The following is a 10,817-nucleotide window of genomic DNA, read 5'->3' as shown; positions in this document are numbered from 1 at the left end:
CAATATAAATGTTCCATAAATATTTGGCCATTTGGGTATACATCTGCACAATACCTCACATCTTTCAGCAAGAAAAACACTGAAGAGTAAAGACCTGACACAACTGACTGGGTATAATGAGAATCTGCTCCAAATATTTGTTTCTCTGAGATAAAGGCTCCACACACCTGGTCAATTAAGAAAACCATCCTTACAACACAGGATGATTTTCTATTTTGAAGTAGGGATTGGGGCCTTCAGCTGCTAATTAGATGGTGTGTGGCAGAGCTACATCCTCAGCTTATGGAATGAATTCGTAGGGAATAGGTTCCAACAACTCAGGCTCCTTCCCATTGGTTCTCACAAAGTGTGCTTCTCTGGGTGGGGCAGGCTGGTGCTTCAGTTGAACCCAGGTACCTTTCTCTTTGGCTTCCTTCTTTTTCTGATCATTTTCCTTGACCCGTTTCAGGAAGCTGTCTAGACTCTTTGAGTGTTTAATATGCTCAATATGCACATTAATCCTCTTGGCAAGTATCTTAACTTGCTTGTTTACAACAATGCCAACAGCATGCTGGGTAACACTGTAGCCTCTTCCAGTTTTGCCATGGTAACATTTGTGTGGCATTCCTTTTTGAACAGTACCCATTACCCTGATGTCTGCAATAGCACCCTTTTTGTAGATTCGCATGTATGTGGCCAAAGGAACAATTCCTTGTTTTCTAAAAGGCCTAGAGAACATGTACCGGGTTCCCCTCCTCTTTCCCTTTGTGTTCGTCATTTTGACAAATTATTGGAAGATGGCGGTTCTGGCTGAAAGCCCCAAATTTTTTCTTGAAACATAGTTTAGCTATATCTCCTGAGTTTTGATATATATTTCCATTTTCATTTACCTCTAAGCATTTTCTCATTTTCATCGTGATTTCATTTTTAACTCATTGGTTAATTAGGAATATATTGTTCAATTTCCACATATTTACAAATTTCTAAAATTTCTTTCTGTTACCCTTTTTTAATTACATTCTTCATGGTCAGAGAACATTCTTAGTACAAGTTCAACTATTTTCAATGTATTTGTGTTTGTTTTATGGGCTACTTGTATGGTCTATTTTCTTGTTCTTCATCTATCCATTATTAAAAGTAGAGTATTAAAATATCAAACATTATTGTTGAAATTTCTAGTTCTTCCTCCAATTCTGTTTTTGCTTTATGTATTTTGGAGTTCTGGTGTGCATGTATGGTGCACACCCATGCACACATGTTTATAATTAGAATCTATTAATGGTTGACTCATTATGTCACTATAAAATGTTATATTCTCTAGTAACATTTTTGTTTTAAAGTCTACATTTTCTGATGTTAATATCTATGTTCTCCAGCTTTCTCATGGGTACTGGTTATAAGATACATCTTTTCCATTCTTTTACTTTAAACCTGTTTTTATCTTTGACATAAAGTGGGTTGCTGTAGATAACAAATGGTTGGATATTGATTGTTGCTCAAATCTGACCATTTTGACTGAAGTACTCCATGTGTTCAAATTTAATACTATAGATGATATAGCTCCATTTATGTCTGGTGCTTTACTTTTAAAAATATGTCAAATGTACTTTTTGTTCTTCTGTTCCTTCTTTGTTAGTTTCCTTGAATTAAAGAATGATTTCTTTTCTTTTCTTTTCTTTTCTTTTGGTACTGGGGATTGAACTCCGGACCTTGTGCTTGCGAGGCAGGTGACAGCCCCACTGAGCTAAATCCCTGGCCCAAAGAACTATTTCTATTATAAAATGTTTAATTCCTTTAAATATCTTTTACACCACATTTTCTTCTCCTTTTTTAATTAGAATATGTTTTCAATACATAATGAAAATAATCATCATGGGGGATTGGTACATTCGACACATTTTACTTCCCAATCCCCTTTCCTCTCTCCCATAGCCTTCCATCCCCAGATATCTTTCTGATCTCCGTAAAGTCTATCTCTCTGTTTCAAATCATCTAAATTTATTTTTCTCCTAAATTATTTATACTTTGGGTTTCACATATAAAAGAAGGCATGTAATATTTAACCTATGTCTGAATTATTTCACTTAGTTTTATGGTCTCAAAGTGCATACATTTTTCCTATGAGTGACTGAAATATATCCTTCTTTACAGCTGATTAGTACTGCATTGTGTTTGTATATATACGACAATTTCTTTATCCATTCACCTGTTAATGAGCATGTGGGCTGCTGACAAGATTTAGGTATTATGAGTTGTGCTGCTATAAAACATGAATATACATGTATCTCTACAATAAAATGTTTTTATCTCTTTTGGAAAGATACCCAGAAAATGTATAGCTGGATCAAATGGAATCTCTATTTTTAGTTTTATGAGGAATCTGCGTGCTGATTTCCATAGTGATTACAATAGTTTACATTCCCACCAACAATGTAGAGGAGTTCCTTTATCCCCAAAACCTTGCCAGTATATGTTGTTTTATGTGTTCTTGGTGATAATCATTCTTACTGAACTAACATGCTATTTTGATGTTACTTTGATTTGTATTTCTCTAGTGGCCAAATATGCTGATCACTTTTTCATGTAAGCTTTGGCCATTTGTACTTCCTTTTTTGAGAAGTGTCTATTTATTTCAATTGCCTATTGTTAACCAAGCCTTTTATTTTGGGTATTTTAATTTATTTTTTTTAGCTCTTCATATTGTCTAGATATTAGTTCTCTGTCTAAAGAGTATCTGACAAAAATCTTTCTCCATTCTGTAGGTTGTCTCTTTACTTTGTTGGGTGTTCCCTTTACTGTACAGAAGCTTTTGTAAATTTGATTTAGTCCCATTTTTTGATTGTTGGTATTATCTTGTACAATTGGGATTCTGGTCAGAAAGTCTTTGCTTATGCTAGGTCTTCAACAGTTTTATCATTTTATTTACCCAGCAGATTCATGTTTCTTTTTTTATATATGTTTTTGATCCATTTTGATTTGATTTTAGTGTACGGTGAGAGACATTGAATTAGCTTAATTTTTCTGCAGGTGTGTAAACAGTTTTCCCAGCACCATTTGTTAAGAGGCTATGTTTGCTCCAGCACATGTTTTTGCCCCTTTTGTCGAAGATCAGATGGTGAGGGTGCCTAGGGTTGTTTCTTCAACCTCAATTCCGTTTCATTGATCAATATGTCAGTTTCTGTGCCAGTACCATACAGTTTTTATCACTGTAGCTTTGTAATATAACTTGAAATCCAATATTGTGATGTTTCCTGCTGTGCTCTAGTTACCAGGATTGTTTTTGCTATTCTGGGTCTCTCTGGTTCCATCTAAATTTTAGGATTTTTTTTCTGGTCAGGTGAAGAATTATGTTGACATTTTGATTGGAATTGCATTATATCTATATATCATTTTTTATAATATGGATAATTTTGACAACATTTGTGCTGCCTATCCACAAACAGGCATATATTTCCATGCTTTGATGTCCTCTTTGATCTCCTTTCCAGAGGAATTAGTTTTTGTTATAAAGATGTTCACCTCCTTGGTGAGGTGAATTGCTAGGTATTTAATTTTTTAAGATGCTTTGAGATTATTTTCCTGATTTCTTTCTTATTGGATTCATTGTTAGTGTACAGGAATCCTATTCATTTTTGTGTATTTATTTATACCCTGCTTCTTTGCTGTTGCCATGATTTAGCTGTTTAGGACTTGTTCATTAGTTCTAAGAGTCTTCTGGTGGAATTTTGGGGTCTTCTGTTTAAAGGACCCTGTCATCTGCAAGAATATTTGGACTTCTTTCTTTCCTTTATGTATGCTTTTTTTTGCCTTTCTCTTTCCTGGTTCCTCCAGCTAAAATTTCAAGCACTATATTAAACAGTGTTGAGAGTGGACACACTTGAATTGCTCCTGATTTTAGAAGAAACACATTCAGCTTTTCCTCCTTTAATGCTGTGTTGGCAGTGAGTTTGTCATAAATGGTGTTTTTCAGTTTGATGTGAAGTCCTTTTTATATATTTTCTTTGAGCTTATTTTTATCATGAATAGATGTTGGATTTTGTCAAAACCTTTTTCTGCATAAATTGTAATGATCGTGTAATTTTTGTCAATCCATTTATGTGATGCATTACATATATTAATTTACATATGTTAAGCCATCCTTGCATCCCTGGAATGAAGCCAACTGGGTCATGATGTCTGATCTTTTCATAGAAAAATTTGAGGACTATTGACATTATATCTGTCCTGACACTCTGGTAGAACTCTGTGTTGAATACATAAGGTGTTGGGCTTTTCTTAGTTGGTAAGATTTTATTACACCTATACTTCATTGGCTCTTATGGTCTATTCAGGGTTTTTATATATTCTTGGTTCAATTTTGATAATTCACAAGTGTCCAGGAATTTCTTTATTTCTTCTAGATTTTCCATTTATTAGAACACAAGTTTCTGAAATAGTTTCTTCCTTTGATGTCAGTTGTGATTCCACCTTTATAATTTATAATTGCATTGATGTGGAGTTTTTCTTTGTTTGAAAAGTTTGACTAAAGACTTATCAATCTTGTTTATTCCTTAAAAAAAACCAACTCTGATTCGTTGACTCTGGTTTTATTTTTGGTATCAGTGATTGAACTCAGGAGCTTGCATTTGTGAGGAAGGTGACGGGACCACTGAGCTAAATCCCTGGCCCTGACTCTGAATTATTTTTTCCATTAACTTTATTGGTACATTTTAGGTATACAATACAGTTACATTGATCATTGGGATCTTGTAAATTTATATGATGTATCTTGGTTCTTATTTTTTCCCTATTCCCTTGCCCTCCCTTCATCCCATCCACCTTTCCCTATTTACAAAGACTTTGTTTCCATTTTTTTTCTCATATTTTTTCTTTTCTCTTCTTTCCTTTCCCCTACCCCTCCCAATTCCTCTACTCCTTTAGACCTTTTCTTCCTATTTCAAAATATCAATTATACATTTTGATCCTTTTTACACTTTCAGTTTCTCACACCAGAGAAACTATTCAGTATTTACATGTGGTCCTATTAATTTCACTTAAGAGTATGGCTTCAATGTTCATCCACTTAGCTATAAATGTCTCTCATTTCTCATTCTTTATGGCTGAGTAGTACTCCATTTTATAAAATAAAAAAAAAAGCATTTTCTTTATCCAGTCTCCAGTTGACAGGCAATTGGGTTGCTTACAAGTTTTAGCTATTACAAACTGTGCCACTACACACATGGGTAAGCATATATCACTGTGGTATGATTCTTTTAATTCTTTTGGGAAGATACCCAGCAGAAGGATAGCTGGGTCAAGGGGCACTTCTAATCCTAGTTCTTTGAGGTATCTCCATACTGATTTCCACAGTGGTTGCACCAGTCTGCCCTCCCACCAACAATGAAGAAGGGTTCCTTTCTCCCCACAACCCCACCAACATTTGTTATTGGTTGATTTCTTGATAGTAGCCATTTTTTCTGGGGTGAGGTGGAATCTCAGTGTTGTTTACATCTGCATCTCTTGAATGACCAGTGACATTGAACATTTTTTCATATGTTTATTTGCTATTTTTACTTCTTTGTCTGAGAAATGTCTGTTCATTTCAGATGCTCATTTTTGAATTGGGTCTTTGAATTTGGGGGGGGGTCTGATTGTTTTGAGTTTTTTATATATTCTAGATAGTAGTCCTTTGTCTGAGGAACAGCTGGTAAAAATTTTTTCCCACATTGTAGGTTGTCTCTTAGTTCTGTTGGTGGTTTCTCTTGCAGTGCAGAAGTTTTTAATAAGATGAGATCTCAGTTGTTGATTCTTTGTGCTAGTTCCTGTGTTGTTGAGGTTTTGTTCATAAAGTCTTTTCCTATGCCAATGTCTTCAAGAGTTCTACCAAACTTATCTTCCAGCAAGTTTAGTGTTTCTGTTTTAATATTTAGATCTTTAATCCACTTTGATTTTAGTTTAGTGCATGGTGAAAGATAGGGGTCTAGTCTTAATCTTTGGCAAGTTTAAATGCAGTTTTTCCAACACCATTTATTAAAGAGGCTATCTTTCCTCCAGTGAGTGTGGTTGGCTCCTTTGTCAAAGATGAGGAAGCTGAGTATGTCTGCAGTTTTTTCTGTATCTTCTAGCCTATTCCACTGATCCTTCGGTCTGTTTCTTTGCCAGTACCTTGCTGTTTTTAATCACAGTGACTTTGTAGTATAGATTCAAGTTGGGGATTGTGGAACCCCCTGCCATGTCTCTGTTGCCTAGAATTGCTTTTGCTATTCTAGGTCTCTTCTGGTTCCAAATGAATTTTTGGATTATTTTCTCTAGCTCTGTGAAATATACTGTTGGGATTTCATTTGAGATTGCACTGAATCTGTATAGCAATTTTGGAAGTATGGCCATTTTCACTATATTGGTTCTTCCTACCCAGGAACAAGTGATGTCTTTCCATTTTCTCATATCCTCTTTGGTCTCTTTTTTTCAGAGTGTTGTAGTTCTCAATGTAGAGGTCTTTTGCTTCCTTCATTAGATTTATTCCTAGATATTTCATTTTTTTGCATGCTATTATAAAAGGGATTGTTTCCCTACTTTCTCTCTCAGTGCTGACTCTGTTTTTTTAAATCTCAACTTCATTAATTTCTACTTTGATCTTTGTCATATCTTTCCTTCTCTAAGTTTGGGGTTTGAATTTCTCATTTTTTCTAAGAGCTTGAGATGCATCATTAGGCTTATTTGTTTGGGTTTACTCATTCTTTTAATGTATGCATTCACAGGTGTAAACTTCTATAGGGAAAGGGTAATGGGTGTTGCCAGAGACCCCTGCAGTGGTCCTGGCCTCCTCCAAGACAATACAATATTCATGAGATAGGAAAGTGGGAATTAAAAGAAACACAGATACAGACACTTGAGAGAAACTGAGTCTTCGACTGATCTAAGCTTCTCAGGGCAGCAAAGACAAAGACCCCAAGGACATGAGAGTTTTATTTGTTACAAGCATGGGAAGGAGGGAACTGGGGAGCCATTGGGACACCTGCTGATAACAATCATCAAGCAGGCAGGACTGTAGAGTGAGGGCACAAGCATATCTTTGCCAAAGAGAACAAATGGTTAACTTAGAAGGGGAGAATTTAGTTGGAGTAAGTTGACCTTGGCTGGAAGTGAACTCACCGGAGCCCTGCTACTTCATGGTCTAGGACTTAAATCTCGATAGCAGCCATTAGCAAAGGAGCAATACTAGCCCAACTCTGCTATCTGACATGCCCATTTGAGTCATGTAAGCTTCGGTCAGACTCCTGAAATAATACACAGCCAAATTACAGAGGGGAAAAAAGCTTATGCCACTATAGCCTGCTAACACCATTGGGTAGAGATGTCTGCTACAAACTTTCCTCTTAGAACTGTTCTCCTTCTGTACCACTGGTTTTGTTATATCGTGCTTCCATTTTCATTTGATACTAGAAACTTTTGAGTCATCTTCTGATTTTTGTCTTTATTTCTATAATTCTGAGGTTGGATTTGCCACTGTTAACAATAGAAAAAAATTCACCAGGGATAGCATAGAATCAACTAAATATCAAAAAATTAATGAAACTTCCCAGACACAATAATAATAATTATTATTCTCCCTGAATCCATGCACATCTTCATGTCTTAATTACTTTTGCATTGGTTGGGACAAAATACCCAACACTCACAAGCTAAAGGAGTAAGAGTTTATTTTAGCTCACAGTTTGTAGTGGTTTCAGTCCATAGTCAGCTGGTTCCAAGGCAGGGCAGCTTAGTAGAGAGGTGTGGCAGAGGAAAAACAGTTTAAGGTATGGCTGGCAGAAGTCAGCAGCAATCAAGGCAGGGGGGATATATACTCTTCCAGGCCACACCCACAGAGACCCACCTCTTCCCACAAGGCTTCACCTCCTAACATCACACCCAGCTATAAACTCAGAAGTGGACTAATTCAGTATCACACACCTACGATCCAGGATTACACACTCCTGATACAGTCACGCACCCCCCAAAAAAGCCCCACCTATGGGTTCATGAGGCTTTGGGGGGACAACTAGATACAAGACATTACACATGGCATTCAATTTATAGGGACATCACCGTACTGAATTAGAAATCCCTATTACTCCAATATGACCTCATCTTAACTAATTACATTTACAATAGCCCTATTGCCAAATAAGGTCACATTCTGAGGTACTGGAGTTTAGAACTTTGGCAACTACACCTTCTCAGCCCACAAGTCCATCATAGCAGTGCACTAGCCAAGATATTTCCATTGACCTCAGTTACTGTGTTCAAGTTTCAGCTCTCTCTTACTTCTACATCTGTAGCTTTGCCCTTGGAGTCATTCTTCCTTCATTTCTCTCATTCTTTCCCTATCAGTCCATGCTATTGTGTTTCTGTGGTATAAAACTCATAATATCTTTGTCATCCCACGGATGACAAGGGTGTTCATATCAGTAGATAAACAGGCTCTCTACAAATTCTTCCTGGTTAACCACATCTGTATTCTGGCTTCTGCTAAGATGGATGATCTGATCTATAAGTCAGACGCCTACTTAATCTCTCTAGCACATATTTGTCCAGACATATCATAGACTTTTTTCACATCATGCTTTCTGGATAAGCTGAGAACTTTACAAATGGTTAAATACTGATTCTTTTTTTCTTAGTGTTTCCTTTTTAAATTTTCTCTTTCCTCTTACATTTACGTATAATAAGCAAGGAGAAAACACTCTGTATACTCTATATTTGGGTTGAAAGTCTCTCAGCTAATATTCAATTTCATCACTTATAAGTTCTACTTTCCTACAAATAGCAGAACATTATAACAAGACAACCTTTTTCCTAGTATTCTACATTCATATCTGTTATCTCATTAGAGCATCTTTGATATTTATATTTGTTGAAAAATCAGCTTGTGGCTATATATGTTTTCTCTAAGACAAAAGAAGCTTTCTCTGCATCTTTTATCTCTTATTTCTAGGCCCTCACTAGATTCATGTTGAACATCCATATTTCTACCAATAATCTCTTCAAGACAGCCTGGGACTGTCCAACAAGTGCCTCAGAATTCTTCTAACCTCTTTTCATTGTCCACTGTCAAAACCATGTCCATAATTTTGGAATCTGATAACAGATACTGTTATGGATTTTATCTAGATGTTCCTCCAAAGCCTCATGTACTCATAGGGGGTGCTTTTCAAAGGTGGCTGGATCTAGTGCGTGTGATATTAAGAGTAATGGTATATGGTCACTAAATTAGTCCACTGAATGAAATTAGCATAGTTCTGGATGTAGCTCAATGATTTACTGAAGACAGAAGCCCCACCCTAGATGTGGGTGTCACCACCCAAAAGGCTTGTAGCCTGGATGGGATAAAAGGAAGATGAGGGTTTGCTGTTTGAGGCATTGCTTCCTCCCACCTGCTCTGCCATTTACTATTTCTCGTCTATGATGCCCCTTTTCCATGCCACCCTGTCTTGGATCCAGCCAGCTATGGACTGAAACTTCTAAAAACTGTGAGCTGATATAAACCTCTCCTCCTTAACTTCTTTAACTTTGAGTGTTGGGTATTTTGTCTCAGCAATGTGAAAAGTAACTAAGATAGATACACTCCTCTTTCAAATACCAAAGTCTGTTTGTTTCCTCTGACTTCCTCAACAAAGTACCGAAAAATGGGTGGTGTTAAACAGCAGGATATTTTTCTATCACAGTTCTAGAGGCCAGAAGTATGAAATCCGGGTGTCAACAAGGTCCTGCTCTTTCAGAGGGCTCTAAGAGACAATCTGCCCAGTGCTCCATAGCTTTCTCTCAGCTTAGCTGCTGGGAATCTTAGATGTTCCTTGGCTTGCCTTTATATTACTTCACTTTCTGCCTCTACTGTCCTTTCTATATGTCTCTGTCTTTGTGTCTTTTATTTTAATATGAAGACACCAGACATATTAGATTAAACCTCAGCCTAATGATCTCATTTTAACTTCATTATATTCCCAGAAAGGTTACCTTCATAAGTACCAGGGGTTAGGACTTCAACATGTCTTTTAGGGGGACACAAAATCCATAAAAGCAAGAGAGTCTAGACAATGTGATATATAGGGATCAATATTTCTGGGCACAAAGCAGAAAGAGAAAGGTAGAGTAGACCTGGGAGAGTGCAAGGCAATGGAGACAAATCAGACTAAACACTTTCTCAAGGATAGCTGACATGTGGAAAGCACTGTAAACAAAAAAGTGGAATCCAAAGATAATAATTTGTCTGAATGTCTTCTTCAAAATTATGCAGGACATGGGATACTATGATCAATGGCTTGAAAATTCTCTTCTCCTTTCAAGTGGAAAGCTCTGATACATTCCACCAGGTGGAATGTATCAGAGCTTATTGTCATATGCATTATAATTGCTAAATAAGTTTCTGAAATTCATGTTCAGCAAATTATAATGTAGTTTTTCATAAGTTTTTTGCATAGGGAAATAATGTGCTGACTACTTCATTTGAATGTTTTTGTCTGAGAAATTATTCTCACTTCTATTATAGATTGATATTCATGTACTGATCTGTATAAAATATATTGACTTTTCTGCTGTGAACAACTAAAGACTATATTAGATCCTTAACCAGATTTCTACTCTGTAAGTCACTGCCAGAGCAGCCAGTCTACCTCTAATAAAGTATATTGGGTCTGACCCCATAAGTATAAGTGGCAAAGCAAAAATAGATAAATGGGATTGCATCTAAGTAAAAAGCTTCTTGGTGTTAAAAAGCAAAAAGAAGAGACAACCTATTGGTTAAATGAGAATATTTGTGAGTTATGTACCTGATAAGGGGCCAATATCCAAATTTATAAGGAACTCAAAATGACTCAATA

General features: G+C 36.3%; 1 pseudogene; it reads right to left on the bottom strand.

Annotated features, from left to right (window-relative positions):
* Positions 1 to 280: 280 nt before the first annotated feature.
* LOC101723706 (large ribosomal subunit protein eL21 pseudogene) lies at positions 281 to 842 on the bottom strand (annotated as a pseudogene).
* Between the last annotated feature and the right edge of the window lie 9,975 nt (positions 843 to 10,817).

Source organism: Heterocephalus glaber, unplaced genomic scaffold, assembly GCF_053883595.1.
Source record: "Heterocephalus glaber isolate CG9 unplaced genomic scaffold, H.glaber_assembly_v1.0 deba00001538, whole genome shotgun sequence".
NCBI classification, from domain to species: domain Eukaryota; kingdom Metazoa; phylum Chordata; class Mammalia; order Rodentia; family Bathyergidae; genus Heterocephalus; species Heterocephalus glaber.
Note: the sequence above shows the minus strand (reverse complement) of the source record. Positions and strands in the feature narration are given on the sequence as shown.